This window comes from Watersipora subatra, chromosome 3 (assembly GCF_963576615.1).
Source record: "Watersipora subatra chromosome 3, tzWatSuba1.1, whole genome shotgun sequence".
In the NCBI taxonomy this organism is placed as follows: domain Eukaryota; kingdom Metazoa; phylum Bryozoa; class Gymnolaemata; order Cheilostomatida; family Watersiporidae; genus Watersipora; species Watersipora subatra.
The window spans coordinates 27195003-27212634 of NC_088710.1; the positions used below are offsets into that span (position 1 = coordinate 27195003).

The 17632-nt window shown below is 32.8% G+C and overlaps 2 protein-coding genes across 2 annotated transcripts in view; one reads left to right on the top strand and one right to left on the bottom strand.

Moving 5' to 3' along the window:
• LOC137389874 (uncharacterized) overlaps positions 1-17632 on the bottom strand; it is a 549220-nt gene that overhangs the window by 337657 nt on the left and 193931 nt on the right. The window lies entirely within an intron of this gene.
• LOC137392143 (malignant fibrous histiocytoma-amplified sequence 1 homolog) overlaps positions 1-17632 on the top strand; it is a 54582-nt gene that overhangs the window by 3665 nt on the left and 33285 nt on the right. The gene's annotated exons all lie outside the window — the stretch shown is intronic.

Sequence of the window (17632 nt, forward strand, 5' to 3'; positions counted from 1 at the left end):
GTTAAAGATGGACTGCTCTGAACTCATCAAACTGTAGCTGGCAGCCACAAAAAAGTGCGAAATTTTCTTACAAAGATTTAATTCTTGTTAGTTAATAATGTTAACTATGTTAATGCTCACCATAAAACCTTCTGATAGTAGCAGACCAAAATTTTTCTACTTTCCTACAGCAGTGGCCCAACCTTTTTCTAAATTTCTGACAGCGATATTTAAAGTTCTTCCAAACCTATCACACAACTGAGTTCTTTATACATACTAAAGATAGAGTTGACCAACATAACATAAATATAAAATTTTCTTAAACTATTTCATAGAGGAGCTAATCAAGAATCGCCTGTATTGTATTGACATATACTAATATATAGTACATATGCCTTCATATGTAGAATATATTTATTTTCGACTGACCTGAAAAAAACAAAAACATGATTTCAAAAACAACTTTCTGTCAGCTAGAAGGCTTTTAGTTCGAAGGTAAATTATATCACACTATGCTTATGTTACATGTATTTATCCAATGATTTTCAAAAGATGGCCAGAAGGAAAACAAACGTGGTTCTTCAACTTTTCAAATGTTTTTCGTTCATTTCTCGGTTCAAGAAACTATTTGTGCTACTTTACTCTGTAAATATTATCTGTGAAATCATGTAAAACTATATTTTATTTCACTCCAAACTAATGATATGCAGTAGTCTCTGTAGGCATTGCAGTCAATGCATAGTATGTTGGAGTGCATAACATAATCTCATGTTATCTTATCATCTCATGAAGTAAATGCACCATACAGTTTCACTAATCTTTGCTTTTTAATACCACCTAAATTTACTCAAGCAGCCATAATAAAATATGAATCATTTTTAATGTAAGTGTTGAATGGAAATAAGATCTTGGTCCGCACAGAGTATGATTTCAATTGTAGTTCACTTGAAACTACTGTTTTTGTGATAGTTCAAAACCATAGACACGTTGAAGCTCAGTTCTTAACTAAAGTTTCAGCAACCATATTTAATAATGACTCTACTTGTATACTGTTAGATCACTGCATACTCTTGTCTCATTATTTGAATTTGACCAATAAATCATATTAAACTGGTAGATACATATTATTTTACATACAAAATTAATTTAAAATTTAATTGTTTAAGATTTAAGAAGTATCACAGTATTTAAAATGAAAAGGATAATGTAAAAAGCTGTCAGAAAGATATAGTATGAAAGACTAACAAATCATGTATAAGCTCTAGTAGTTCAGATGTTGTGTAGTTTATGCTAGAGTATATTATAATATGTATTTCTATTGCTTCCATCAGAGAGATACTAATTTACCTCTACATCTCCATGTATTTTCTTAAATACTACTTTCAATGGTCTTTTAGCCAATGTGTGATGATTTTTGATCATATATTAAAGTTATTTATGACGAAATGTGCAGGGACCCGCACAAATATAATTATTACAGTGTATTTCATAAAACATACGCAACTCATTGGGCGATTCTAACACCTTGTGTCTATGTTGCTTATTTGTATCAGTAACTACTGGACCTCAACACTTTTTGGAGACTTTAATAGGACATTGATGTACTTTTGCTCATAACTCGCCTGATGAGCTTACAATTTGTTTAATTAATTGAAGATTCCCATATAGTAGTGTATAAATAATTGTGTTCTTCTGATCAATAAAGAACTTTCTGGAAACTTAGATTTTTAAATGATGTATTCAATATATCATACTTTTAATATACAAATACTAACAAAAGAATTGGGGTGGTTTTTGGCAATAGGACCAACGGTTCTTCAAATCGGAAAAGGTTGCTTAAATAATTAGTACGCACGCTCACTACAATTATTTTAACATTTAAAATGTTAAAATTTTAAAAATGTTTAAATGTTTAAAAACACCGCAAATCATAAAATATTGATTCATAAATCATAAATAGTTGGTTCATACTATTCTTCAGGAACAAAAAAGTGAAGACCTACTTATCTACTTTCTCAGCTTGTTATGTCATAGGCTTACCATCTTTATTGAGTTTTAGATGGTTTCAAGACATGTATATGAATATTACAATACCAGTTTTTAATCTTACTACAGCTCAGGGACCTACTAACTATACTATAGTTAATAGGTTTATGCTACAGCTATTCAAACCTTACTACAGCTCAGGGACCTACTAACTATACTATAGTTAATAGGTTTATGCTACAGCTATTCAAACCTTAATACAGCTTAGGGACCTACTAACTATACTATAGTTAATAGGTTTATGCTACAGCTATTCAAACCTGGTTTCACTCAAACAGTTCCCTGATTACAGTGTAGGGTGTGAGTTCACATTATGATACTTTGCTAGAGCAGCCAAGCTAATCCTTTAACTTTGCCAACACAGCACCCGGTTTAGTGTTTGAGATATCAAATCTTTAGTTATATCATCTGATTCATTGTGGGGAGTGGAGTTTAAAAGCAGCATTTTTTGTTGCTAGATAAAAATACCTGTGTTACTTTAATTATGGTTCACGGCTAACGGTTAAATTCAGCAGTAAACATTATTTTGGATTAAAAATATTTTTTTGAAAAGTTAAATCTTAATATATCTTTAAGATGCAAACATAAATGATGCTAGAACTTCAGTTGTCACACAAAAACACTAGCAGTTTTCGTTTGTAACACTAGTTACAGCATGAGTAAAGTTGTTAATAATATAGCATATATGACCTCTTTCTATTGCTTTATTTTCTTCGTTTCCATAAGTGGAGACGCAGCAAACCTTTATGTAGGTGTGATTATTGGCTCTTCCTATTATTTTGGATAAGTGAGTCAGGTACAACTTTTTGTACTTCTGTAATAGACTAGCCATGTCTCAGGTTTTTGTTCAGCTGGTCTGCTAGTTATCAAGCTGGTTTATACAATTTCCTCAATTGATACTTAGAAAGTGTAGTAGTTTGGGTGGGAGCACCCCCTCCCTATTGCAATTATGACACCTCATGTTACAGTTTCTTTCTCCGCCATGCCCGAGTTCTAGTCAGAAGCTACCTGCTTGGCTGCACTTCGGAGTTGGTTCACACATATTAATCTTACCCAACTGTTATTATTGTTGCTGTTCCTTTTTTAATTACGTGACTGGCTGAAATACATCCTAAGACTTTGTTTAAGGTCCCTTATTTTTCGGCTTCAACAACTGGTTTTGTTGTAGTTTCTCAACTGGATAGGTACTATATAATTAGTATTGTATGAGTGTTCTCCGTCTTCTGTTGATGTTGTGTTTTTTTATCTCTAGAAATGTTTCTATGTGCAAGGTAAATATTAGCTGCAAAACATGGTAAGATGTGGTGGCCTCTTTTGTTACTTGCAATATAACTACATATATCATACCAGTCTATACGGTGTTTCAAGCTTACTACCATCTTTCCCACATTCTCCGTGATGAAGTACCTAATGATCCGATTTTCGTATCCTAACTGTTTACTTGTATTGTTTAAACATCCACATTTTTTATTCCCATCTAAAACTTTAGACTGATGTTATTTTGATTCGGGATCTTTCGAGGCTTGGGGCTGCACAGAAAGCCATCGTATGTTCTTACTCATGATGGCTGTTCTGACATGCGTCGATCTTTTGCCTTGGATACCGGGAAGCCACGGTTTCCAGGCAGTCAATTTATTTTTAAAGTGAGTGAGCACAAAAGTACCCAGCCAATAATCCTTTGTTGCAGTGGAGCCCACGCAGCATTTAACTTTTAGCCAACGCCGCTGGAACAGATTCGTTCAACACGGCTACCCTCCATGCTCCGACCAGTTCGTTAGCTCAAACAGTTCCAATGATGCTCGCATTAGAGACAGTTTATGTCAGTCAACCAAGTTATTTTTTATTTATCTTTTTAATTTTATTTAGCTGCTACCGGTTATCTGGTAAGACATGAGCTCGAAGTTTTGATGTTGAGATGGTTTGACTCTGTGGTAGTGTTAGTATTAATGACAGCCGGTTTAACTGATTTAGACAGTTTTTGTTGCCGACTGTGCTATTTTACAAGATTCTAGATTTGAAGTTGAGATATACTCAAGCTCATTGAATCCATCATTGCAAACAGTCTGATACTAAAAAGGATCGCTTAGCTCACCTGATGCAATGGAAATATTGTTTTATTCATGTTTGCTTGTTTTGTGCTTTCCTTGTAAACTCTGTTTTAATTTATGATCGTTTGCTTGGAAACAACTTTTTTCAAAGAAACAACTCTAGAAGAGATTTGCCTACATACAGTTTTCTTCATCTGATGAATCCTTCTCCAGTCTTCTACTGTTTTGGTGTGTTACGCTATGACACGCTCACTCTTTATATCGGTCATTTTAGCAAACCTTAAATTAAGTGGCACAAGCTTTTCAACCGATTCATGCTGAAGTGAATCAATTGAGAAGTCTGCTTGTTTAGACTAATTAATCAAAGAGTTTTCCTTCTCCAGCTTCTTTATTGTGGGAGTCGTCTAACTCTCAACACATCCTTTTTGAAGGTGTTCTTAACTTACACTTATGGGTCCAGTATATATTGTGTACAAATATGACTTCCAATTTTAAATTTGAACAGTAGCATATCTTTGAGTATTTTACACCGTGCATATAACAATCACATGCAAAATACTGACATTATTTAGCTAAAATATTATTTCAGAAAAAAGCTATGACGGCATGAATTGAGCAAAAATATAAACTTAGCCAAATACAACTTAGTATATGTGATGCGCACCATAGCCTAATAATACGTAGTATCTTTCAGACATTAATGATGTGATCACAGCCCATAAACAGATGAACTATTACGTTGAATCAAAAATGTATCCTAATTGCAGACTTCCAATAAAATTGTTCATTTTCGACATGGCTCATAGCGATGTAAGCTAGCAATGACTGCCCATATACACACAATTAAAACAGCAAACATTGCATAGATTGTGTAAGTGATACTTTTTGGGAATGTTCAACCACATGGTTATAACCAGATAATCGTCTCTAAATATTGGTCTGGCTGGCCATGATAATTATGCATGTCACATCATGAAAACACAATTTGACCATTCAAAATGAATCACTCTTCTTTTTTGATAGATTTTGATATCTTACATTTTAGCTATGTTGAGCAGACAGCTGGCTTCTGCAAAGAGTTACTGATTGGCTGCAGTCTTCTTTCTGATATGTCTTCATCTTTATAAGCGAGTTTCTGCTTATTGGCCCCTCCAACTCCTAAGTCGATTACGATGAACCCTCACCATACAGTTTTAATTTCTTTCAGTGCTGACCCCATTAGGCAAAAACACAGTATAGAAGGGTATAGAAACCCTTGGTGACCATCTAATGCAAACACCATATGATCGAAATCAAAAATTATCACAATTTTATGTACATGTAGAGACTATACATGCACATCAAAATTGGTAACAAATTAATATGTTAACCTTAGGAGCTATGCTTACCCAAAGTATCTGTAGCGTATTTAGTGTATTTAGTGGTTAGGATCTGCAATAAATTGTAGCATTCCCCGGTACGACGCACAGTACATACTGTAGAGAGTTGTTACCTTTGAGAAGATGTATGATGTAAACGTCAAGTTTAAATTGAACACATTTAGCTCACTGAACAAATACTCAAATCCAAGTTTTAGTATGTATTATACTAAACCAAACCTCAACTTTGTCATCAGCTGAAATTTTACCACCTATCTGGTTTCAGTTTCGTTTTCACTTTAACTAATAACGCTGAACTTAGATAGCGAGTGAGCATAGTATCTTTTTGAGGCTTTGTAAGGGGAATTTTGGCAAATAGCATATTGCCAACTCCCTTATTTTGACATAATCAGAACACAGACAGCCAAACTTTTGTTAATATCGTAAGGCGGCAAAAAGTTGAAAAAACCTTTTTCCTTGTGTGGCAAGGACAAAATAAATTTTTCATCACTTCAAAATGCAGAAAATTAGACAAACGTCCCAACCCGAGAGCTTGCTGCAGGTCACATTTACGTCAGTCTTGGCAAGTCTGATAGCTCAACCCATAATCATTCTCACGGATGTTTCTGGCAAAGTTTCAAGAACTTTTGGTAGCAAACTTGGCAGGTATATCTACCACATGGCTACTTGATAGGATGGTTTTTCCCTTACACTGTGAACAAAGGAATTAATGGTCAGTTTGTAGCAAAAGCTCATGGTCATACAAGTATTATCTGAGGTGTTTTGACTACTATCAATAACTCACTCAGTTTGATGCAACACTATTGCTCTGCTGGTGCCAAGGTTTCACTGTAATATGCAATAGCTCTATTTTCCTATCTTGACCTTCATCTGCTGCCCTTCTTGTTCAGGTTATACTATTGAACTGTGTAAGGATACACTAAAATATAAGCAATGGTGGTGGGTTTTGCTAGCCGCAAAGCTTTTGCTTCTAAGACTGCGTATTGGTCAGACTGTTATCCTGCCATATCCCGTAAACCACGTAGCTACATGATGTCCGTGGCATGCCACTTTACTCTGGTTCTGTCTTTGCTGACTACGTGTCCCAAGTAACATACACTTTGTTGCATCAGCTAGCACTGAGATGGTTTCAGGTTTTATCCTGCTCTCCGCGGCCTCATAAAGACTTGTTCAAATCAATAAAATTGTGTTTCAAAATAAGCGGCAATGTCGGTTGTTTTGATCTGACAAAGCAAAAGTGTCTGCAAGGGAGGCTGTGCAGAATGCTTATCAACGTTATGTCCTAAAAAAGTCCTACAACATAGGATGAAATACCCCAAAATAATGTCCTTCTTACTTTCAAAACCAAAAAAGAGTAGTTAAAAATGGTTTCTCTTCTTCATTCACATCCAACAGCCATTGCCAGGACCCAATATCTAAAATTAAAATATGTTTCTTGATCCCATTAACGTGTCCATAGTCATTGTAGAAAGGCTACCCACCATCCTTCCTATTTTATGCTAGTGCTAAAGTTGAGCTCCAGGGTACTCTAGCTGACTTTATGATATTGTTGCTCAATAGGTCCTGGTACTGCCTTTCAACATCCATTTCTAAATACATGTACTTCTGTGTAACCTTCATCTCTTTGCTCACCTCTCTGCTAACCTCTCTCTCTCTGTTTCTCTCTCTTTTTCTTTTGCCGTCGCAATCCTAAAATGATGGCAAAACCATTATATTTTCTCTTCTCTTATATCTACTTTGGCTACAACTTTCTATCTTAGGGGCCCACCAACCAGTACAAATCCGGAGAGTCGCATTCATATGATTGTGTCTCTAAGCTAACTAGCTCGCTTAGCAGGCGAGCAGCCTTCTTCCACACACTACTTCTTTGGTCCATGCTGCTATGGTTGTTATCTGATTAGTTGGATTCTTTTCTAGCAACAGGATTGAGGGCTGCAACCCCAATGTCTGCCTCATATTTCAGTCGCTGCATGTTGGGAGTGGTGATCTGCCATATCAGATGGAGTTATGCTTAATGTTATAGATTGCGATTGCTCTTGATAGTAATAAAAGGTTTTTGCTTCATGGTTGAATGCCGACGTGTCCTCCGTGACACTTGACGGGCAACTTTATTTTCAAAGTTACTCCTTGCGAGAAAATTAATATCAAAACGTTGCTTGTTATTTTTTTGACCGCTTCTTTTATCATGACTCAAAAACCATTCGCAGGATTTTTTATGATTAATAAATAAAAATTATTAAGAAAGAACTACCTGCAAAGTGATGCACATATGGACTTAATTTTATTATTATAAATTCATTTTTTGTGTAAAAAAGATGTTTTAGGAAAAATAGTTATTTTTATGTTAACTATATTTGTCATGACTCAAAAACCTTTCTTTGTCTTGTGTGAACTAATCATTATACAATTAGCAAAGAACTATATTTAAAAAACACAATAATAAAAAGGAATTGGCTAAAATAAAAAAAAATTTTCCTCGTTTCGGTTGACGTGAAAATAGTCAAATTTTAGATTTATAACAAATACAGCTTCAAGAATATTTTCAAGGCATAACTCCAATCTTCAGTCTTCGACTTCATTCATGAACTTGGCCACAATAGGATTGGTAACCCTAACGTGTTTTGATAAGCAATTAGAATTGTCTTCAGTTGCGGTTAATGAAATGAACAGCACTAGAAGAGGCATTGTTTAAACCTTTGTCAAGCTTTCGAAGTTTTTAAATTCTTTTGTCCAAACACTGAAAATAACACGATCAGTGTAACTAACAAGTATATAGGTTTGAAATACGCTTGACACACGAGTCTTCTGTTTTGAGTCGGTCTTCAGTTTTGATGTATATGAGCGATGGAATCTAAATAAACACCGATGTATCTGAATCTGATGAATCTTGCTATGCCTATAGTTGCTCGTCTTTTTCAAAAATTTGAAATTAAAGTTATTGAAATAAGGCAATGGTATATTAGTGAAATATGTCTTGCATAGAACAATTTCTGCCTGACTGCCTGATTCTTTTTCTGAATAAAAAGAACTTATTTTTACAATAATGCTATATTAAATTAAATAGTTGTCACTCGATTCATGGAAGATTGCAGCATAAAGGTGACATAACTGGTGTTACATGTATGTCCAACAAAGAATTAAAGCGGAACATTTATTGATCATCTGTAGAATACTCTAGTTTAGGTACCGTCATTTTACAGACATAACTCATTTAGTTTTTTTATAACTAACAATCGTAAAGCATTAGTGAAAAGTTAAAGCATAGTATTTATCTGTTGGTTTTTGCACACAGATCTGGTAGAGCCAATGTTGCCATTTAAAAGATTCAGATTTGTTTTGTCTATAGAACACATACTTAGTGAATGTAAACTTTCATTTGCTACATAAAAAACATCAGCATTTTTCAGTATTAATGATATACTTATTCTTAAAAATAGCTATAAAACAAACAATGGTTTATAATAAACTAGCTGCATTACCCGCCTACAGGAACAGATGAGGGGCAGTATGAGGTTTATTGAGAATTGTATTTCATACTGTAAAACAACTCCAAATATGCAGTCTACTGAAAGTGTTGTCCTGATCAGAGTATGCATGCACATATACATGTCAATGTTGAGGCGAACAATGAAAATCTGCAATGTGTTTTACAAGTATATGTGTGTAAAGTCTAGTAAATATTCTAGATTTTTGTGTTTAGATTCATGCATCCATTTATACCCGTCTATATTTGCAGCTGACGATCGTGCACTTCTGCCGCTGAGCCCCCGCCTTGGTTGACCAGTCTTTACCCGCCGAGCAGTTGACAATCGCGCTTTTGCACTCGCCTCGCAATCAATCGCTTCGGACTCCCAATCAATCGCCTCACCCTCGCCTTCCAATCACCTCCCACTTGCCTCGCAATCAATCGCCTCGCACTCAATCGCCTTGCACTCGCCTCGCATTTAGTTGCCTCACACTCATCTTGCAATCAATCACCTCGCACTCGCAACTAATCGTCTCGCAACCAATCAATTCGCACTCGGAATCAATCGCCTAGCACTGAATCACTTTGCAATCAATCACCTCGCACTCGCCAACTCATTCATCCGGAAAGCCGCGCCTGGAGACTCTTGCTGTACTCGGGGCAAAAAAGGTCTCCTGCGCATCCCCGACTGACGCCACGGCTCCAGGCCTAGCTGTGCTACCCAGCAATGCCCTGGTAATAAAAAAGTTTTTGCACAGAAAATTGATTTGTATTTAACATATAACAACATTTGTCATTATAACTTTTAAACTACATATCATGAAAAAAGTGTTTTGTGTAGTCGAAATAAATTAGGAGAGAAAATAGAACAACTGCCAAGGTTTTCCAACTTTTTTAAACAACTACAACTTTCTAACTTCATATGATGAGGAAAAGGTTTTGTGCAGGACAACTGATTTAAAAATAAATAAAACAACTGTAAAGGTTTACAAACCAATGTTAATTTAAAATTTCATAACTTTCAGCGACCTATATCTTTTGATAACGTATAGTGGAACCTCAGTTCTCGAACATAATCAGTTCCAGAAAGTAGTTCGAAAACCGAGTTGTTTGAGATCCAAAACGATTTTTCCCATTAAAATAAAATAATGTCAACTTTAATCCACTCCAAGGCAAGAAAAAAAACTTTGGTTAAGTATTTTTTTAACATTTTATTTACGTCATAAGCTGTACTTTTTAAGCTTGTACTTGTAGTTGCTATTTTACACCATAAGCTGTACTTGTACCCGGGTAATAAAAAAGTCTTTGCACATAAAATATATTTCTATTTAACATTTGACATTCTAACACTCAAACTACATAGGTAACATAAGAAAAAAATGATAGGTAATCTATCATGAGAAAAGTGTTTTGAATAGTTGAAATAATTTGAGAGAACTTAAAAACAACCGTAAAGTTTATTAAACTTTGTCAAACAACTGTAACTTTTAAACTTCATTAAATGAGGAAAAGGTTTTCTGCCAGTCTAATAAACTAAAAAAAATAAAACCATTGTAAATGGGATTAGATGTAAATTTTAAATAATTAGCAAGTAATAGCTAAATAAAGTCGGTTTTGCAACAATTACAAAAAAAGATGATATGGTAATGATACAACTAATACAAACTGAGAAAACAAAGTAAAATTTGTGAATATGTTGAACTAATAATAACAATTCTTGCATAGAAGTGTGTGGGTATATGAAGGTTACTGTCCCACCAGAAACTATCCATCAATTCTTTGAATAAGACGATACTAAAAATATGACAGAATATCATAGTATTTTGTAGTAGAATTTTTATTAGAACAATGTCTGCCAAAAATGGTTGAATAAAATAATAGTATTAATAATAAAGATTAGAAACTAATCAAGTAATAATAACAGTGATAGGAAAATGAATAATGTTTAAACTTCAAACACCATACTCAATTTATGTTTAAAAGAATGCAAGTTGAAATATTAACAACGATGCAACAAACTTTAAAAAATCTGTATTATAAACTTCAAAAGTCATAAGAAGTTTATAAATGTAATAAGAGAATTTAAATTTGTATGTCTATACATATATTTCTCAAAGTGCGTCAGTTTATGTAAATATAAAAGACTGGAGAATAACTGACACTTGCAATCTTACACAATAAATCTCACAGTAATCTTACAAATGTTTGTGGTAAAATGTGAAATTAATTACAAAAAACTAACTGGTTAGGTTTAACAGGAAATATGTGTAAGCTAATACATCTAGACGTATGACCCAGCGTTGTCCAGGTAATAAATAAAAAACTGAACAGAAAATTGATTTGTATTTAGCATATAACAACACTTGCCATTTTACCTAAAACAACTGTAAAGGTTTTCAAACTTACTTTGTCAAACAACTTTTAAACTTCATATCTTGACAAAAAAGGTTTCGTGCAGGTCAAATAATCTTTAAAAATAAAATGACTATAAGGGTTTAGATGTAACAGTGAAATAATTAGCAAGTAATAGCTAAATTGAGTCTGTTTGGCTATGATTACAATATGATATGATTCAGTAATGATACAATTAATACGAACTGAGAAAATAGAATATAATTTGTGAATATGTTGAATTAATAATAACAGTTCTTGCATAGAAGTGTATGTATAAAAAAAGTTACAGTTCCACCGACAGCTATCCATCAAAACTCTGAATACGACGACACTGGTACGACAATATGTTAAGTAAAAATAAAATATTGTAGTGTCTTTGCCTGATCAAAGGTGAGAGAATCTAGATGCTATTCTTACTCGAGATAATACAATTGTTCGCGTGAAAAGTAGTGAGTGACCTTAACAGCAATTTAACAATTGAACCCTTTAAAAAAGCCAGAAATAAAGCTTCACAAAAACGGCATCGTGTTTCATAGAATTAATAAAATTTAATCGCCAAATTCTAATATTGAGAGAGTCTATTGTCGATATCGTTTTGCCGAAAACAAATTAGCCCTAATACGTTGAGCACAAAAAAGCATCGCGTGTCATGAAGTTGAAAGAAGGCCATAAAGTTGTAATTATTATGTCATTTTTGTGCGAAAATAGCAAACGATGAATAGGTTATGTATAGAGGCGCACTACCGGAGATTCCCGTTAATGCGTCCTAGATGCCTAGTAACTGCTAATAGTCCCAAAAGTATGGTACTCTAAAAGGCGGACACATACATACGCATACAGATAAAAAGACAGACTACAATTGCTGTTTATATAGTAGATTAGCGCTTATTATTATTTTTTTCTTCTCTTACCAAGCAGAAGCGCAGCTATTCTTTATATAGGTACAGCAATTAGCTCCTCCTACTTCTTTGGAAAATTGGCCAAGATATCTTTATTGTACCGACCCAGCCAAATATCTACACAGCTCAGTCATTTTCCTGGCTGGCTCTGTTGGTGATCTAGTTGGTTTCTATGACAATTTACTTATCATGTTGATGTTTTGATGGGACAGGTCATTAACAGCTCATAGCCATATTTTGAAAAGTTTTCATTTATCCAAATTATTAACCCATACATTTTCTGTTGAGGCACTAAACATTCTGTGCATCAATATCATAAGCTCATGCCACACTTTTCAGATTTTTTTTGTTCCATCAGTTGTTTTGGAATTTTTACCAACATCTGTTATTGAGACACACATTGTTATAAAGTTTCACATTTTTTGCAGCTAATTAAACCTTTTTGCTACCGAAATTACTTCCAGCTCTGGCCAAAATTTTTATTTCTATTTACACAAATTGCGACATAACATCACTAATTTGGTGATAGCATAAGAAAGAACCAAGATGTCCACGTACTTTAAAAAAATAATTTGTTGAAATGAAGATATTTTATTAGGAAATAAATTGAAAAATTTAATGAGTTTTATTAAACAACAAAATTTTACAAACTTTACCAACATTATTTTCCTAGCAAATTCGATAGTCATAGTTTGACTGTCACTATATTACTCAGTTACCATGACAGTTTTTCACATGAAACACATGCACTAGAAGAGTCAGAATTACTTGATATACAGTTACTGGAGTCCCAATGACTAATGGTGTTACAATCTTCCACAGCTGTAAACAATAGTGGTATTCCTTTTTGCTCTGGTTTTTTCGCAGCGAACTTTCTGTCTTGTAATCAATGAGCCGCTAATGAGAAGCCTGCTGATTAGTTTAGTCAATATCGTTAAAAACAAGCTTATTTTTATGGAGATAAATTTTTTTGGTTCATCTGAAACAAAAGCTGAGTAGTTATAAATAAATTAACACACTGTTTAAATGTTGATGTATCGGCTTCCAGCCACAAACAGGTGATAACCCGAGCCAATACACTGGCTTGCGGTAGTGAAAGAGTTAATGTTTAGTTTATGTGAGTAGTTTTTCTTCCAGTCAATATTCATTCATCAATTAACAAATTAATAAACACAGTCACACAATGTTTCAACATTTCCCAATATATAACAGTCAAAATACTTTTAAATATGCAAAAGTGAGATAAAGTACCTGTATATTCTCAGCTATCATTTATTGCCCTAGATGGTTATATTATATCTACAATATTTAATAACACATCATAAAATGAGCAAATAAAACTAAGTCACTTATCGGAGCAGAACTGTATAATTTATATGATGTAGAATATCATTTACTTTTCTGTTGTGAAACCTCTTAGAATTGGAGTTTATACTGGTTCATACCAGAATAAATAAATATTTTTGGCATACCAGCATTTAACCACATCTTCATACAGAGAAACCATATTATAAATATTATTTGATTTGAAAAAAATGCTGATTGGAGCTTGGCATAAAGTAAATTGATACAAAGTTTTTAAGCATTTCTTTAATAAAGGGATCATAAAAGTAAAAATAGAAAGCACAAAAAACATTGAGACAAGTTAAACAAATTCGTACCACTCTGGTTATCATAATATTTAAGTATAATTAAATTTCAACCTATTCGTCTAATCGTTCAGTTTTGTAATACTTGGCAAAATGTGTAAAAAGATTATAATTGAAGAACAAACATTTTTAACATAAAACCTAATGGTTTTCAAAAAGCTTCACAGTTTAATTCTTTCAAGCCTGGCCATTTTTGTCAATGTGTGTCAGCAACCCTGAGCAAGTTGTCCAAAGATCCGAAGTTTTTAAACTTTAACTAAAGATTTCTAATTGCGCTCATAATACAATTATATTAGGTTTACTAGTAAAAAATCGGGCAACCCCAATAAATTTCATCAAACAGAAAAAAACTGTATTTGACCATGACTCAACCTAAAACTATAAAAGTTAGTATGATTTTAAAAACTTGTAAAAAACATTTACACTAGTATCATATTCTTCGAGCACATGTTAATCATTATTTTTTTATTCATTTTATTCTAGAATATTCAAGTTAATATCATAAAACTCTTTATTTGCAACACAATCATTTATTACCTACCAACGAGCGAGCGGTATCGATTTTTTGCAATATCGTCCTAATAAAGATTTGTTATTATTATGAAGAAAGTAGATAAAGATATATGAAAATTGTTACAAATGAAAGATAATTTTTTGGTCTAACATCCTGTGCAAGAATTAATTTGATTAGTTTACGCTTTTACTTAGAAACGGCTTTTGTAAACAAAGCCATGTGAATGCCGCAATTCCGGTCGTTAAGGATTTTGACACACCCTTGGCAATGCCGGAAAACCGACTATTAAGGTTCAAAAGGTTAAAACTTGATAGTATATTTAAACTGTTTTAAGTATATATGTAAAATGCCAGAAATATAACATGCGAAAAACCGATGAATAATATGTAAGCTATAGTAGCCAAAAGTTTATTCAGTTGAAGTGAGAGTAAATTATACCATATATAATTATCACCAACACTACCTTTATTTCTTACATTTCCTAAACCTATATTACTAGTCTCAAATTAATATAATTATATGATAGTTAATATTCATTAAATTTTACCAACAATTAGAAGAAAAATTTGCAAAATTTTGCTACGGTACTTCATTTGGCCAGAAAGCTATGATTTATATTCTTGTTAAATGCTAATTTTTGTACGAATAAACATTTACAACTTGGTTTTCACGAATACAAGTAGTAGTTAGAGATATAAAATGCAGCATATCAAGTAGGAAATTCGTTGTCTAATGTTACTCATTTGAAGTTTCCATAAAAAATGTCTAAGTAATATTAACAGTGATTCTTAAAGTAATAATTTGTGTTGAATGTATACCATCCAATTTTACTTCATAAGTAATAGTGTTTTTGAGTGAAACTATGAATTAATATTTTTGTATTGTGCTCAAAATATTTCTGATAAAATTCAAAGTAAATATATTTTGATAGCTCAGTAACAACTGTTACAACTCTAAATGTGCTGCTAGAATCTCAAAAATAATAATACTTTAAAAAATAATATTAACCATTATTAATTGTATCAAAAAGTAATTATTGTAAAATAAGTTACTGTAAAATCTGTTCAGTTTAATGCATAAGAATATTCTTGGAATTGTTTATCATCTGTCAATTATGGCTCGGTGTGACCAATAGGTAAATAGAAAGGTAAAAACTTTCAAAAGAAATAAAATTAAACATTTTTTATTTCTCAAAACACAATTTGTTAAACAGTAGTTGCTTGTGTTGTTATTATAGCCTTATAATTCTAACATATTCATAATGGTGTCAGGTCACAACTGCTGCTGATTGTTCATTGTACTACTACCTCTTCTCTATCAATAGATTATACATGATTTATTTGTCATCTATCAAAACATCACAAAAACTAATGAATTTATTTTAAAATTTGCGTAGATACGCAAATAGAATCTTAACGTTTATTGCAAAGTAAATCACTTACCTCGACACATGATCAACTTTGAGCTCGCTTTTAAAGAACATTTTTTACAACAATACGATTAGAGCTTTCATAACAACTTCCAACTTTTAATAAGTGACTCCTTAGTATTTTCAGTTTGTGTTATGTAAATAACTCATAAATAGGTGCATACAAGTTTGCATTATAAACACAGAGTTATGTTTTTACTTCATGTCTTTTGAATTTTCCATTTTAACAATAATTAACTCTTTTACTACCGCAAGCCGTTGTTTTGGCTCTGGTTACCATCTCTTTGTAGCTGGAAGCCGATACATCAGCTTTTATACAATGTGTTAGTTTATCTATGATTATTCTTCGTTCGCTTCCAATAGACCAATAAAATCTAGTCTCCATGAAATCAAGCTTGTTGCTAATGATACAGACCAATCAACAGGCCTCTCACTAACAGTTCCTTAATTATCAAACAGAAAGTTCACAACTGAAAAAGAACCGACAAAAAATAATACCCAATCATTTAAGCTGTAGAAGCCTCTAAAATTCTTTGCTATTGAGTCTTCAGTCACTCTATATCAAGTGATTCTGTCTTTTCAATGCATGTATTTCATTTGGAAAACTGTAATAAAGATCGAATATTACGGCGACAGTAAAAATACGACTATCGAAATCGCTGGCAAAATATTTTTCGTAAAGTTTGTGAAAGTTTTTACCATTTTAAAGAAAGTCAACTTAATGTGCTTTCCATTTCCTAAAAAAGTATCTTATTTTGAACAACATTTAAATTGATTTTTTTATTCTTTTCAAGTTATAACAAATTTAGGGACGTTATATCAACATTTGTGTGAATAGAAAAATTAAATTGGGCAGATCTAGAAATAAATTCGGTAGCAAAAATGTTAACAGAGCGGTGGATTTTAGGCTAATCTGCAAGTCTGTTTGGTTACATAGTACAATGCTTGGCTATATACTAAACATTATTGTATTAATAACTACAAGTATATTTATAAACAGCTGAGGCAGGTAAAATGTTCTTTTAAAGCAATCTGGTGGCTAGAGAGGAATCTCAAATCGTGTCTAAATATAACTTCACTTGAGACATGTTTGCTTGTTTTTCTTATTACACATTTGTAATAGTTCAACTTCTACTTAATTTTCTAATGTCTCGTTAGGTTTAATACACAAATTATCAAGCCAGAAACTGAAATTTGGAAAGTGTAGAAAAAAATTGCAACAAACTAGAAGGTCTTAATACCTTAACTGTAGCTTCTTTAAGCATTGCATAATGTTTAAAAACAATTCAAATATTGTGTACAATAAGAAGTTTTAACTTTAATCGTAGGCTCTTCGCTCTATGTATTAAACACAGAAAGATTTTGTATAATCAGCCAACAAACTTAGTATTCCAGTTTATAGGTTATTGAGCTATTGTGCAGACTAAATAATGCTGAATCATAGATTGATGTAACGATTTTATATCTTCTAGCAAAGCTTTTGCCTTGCTGGTTTCATAAGTCTTCTGACCCTGTTGACATCGTACACTGTAAATATACGACATTTCATTCTAATGAACTTTTATCTTTCAATGCGGCTCAGCGAAATTGATAAACTTGTGCTGGTGCCATGACTTTATAAGACAAGACAAAAATCAGATTAATTTGTTTATTTTACTATTTATCAAAAAGTTGATAAGTTTTGATGTTAATCACTATACCAATGTTGAACCTCAAGTTTTAATTTTCAATTTCAAAATCACTAGCAGTATAATTAACGAAAAACCATTTGCACCTAACAAAAGTGAGCACTTGCTATCACTAAGGCTCAACTGCGTTGATAGTGAAAG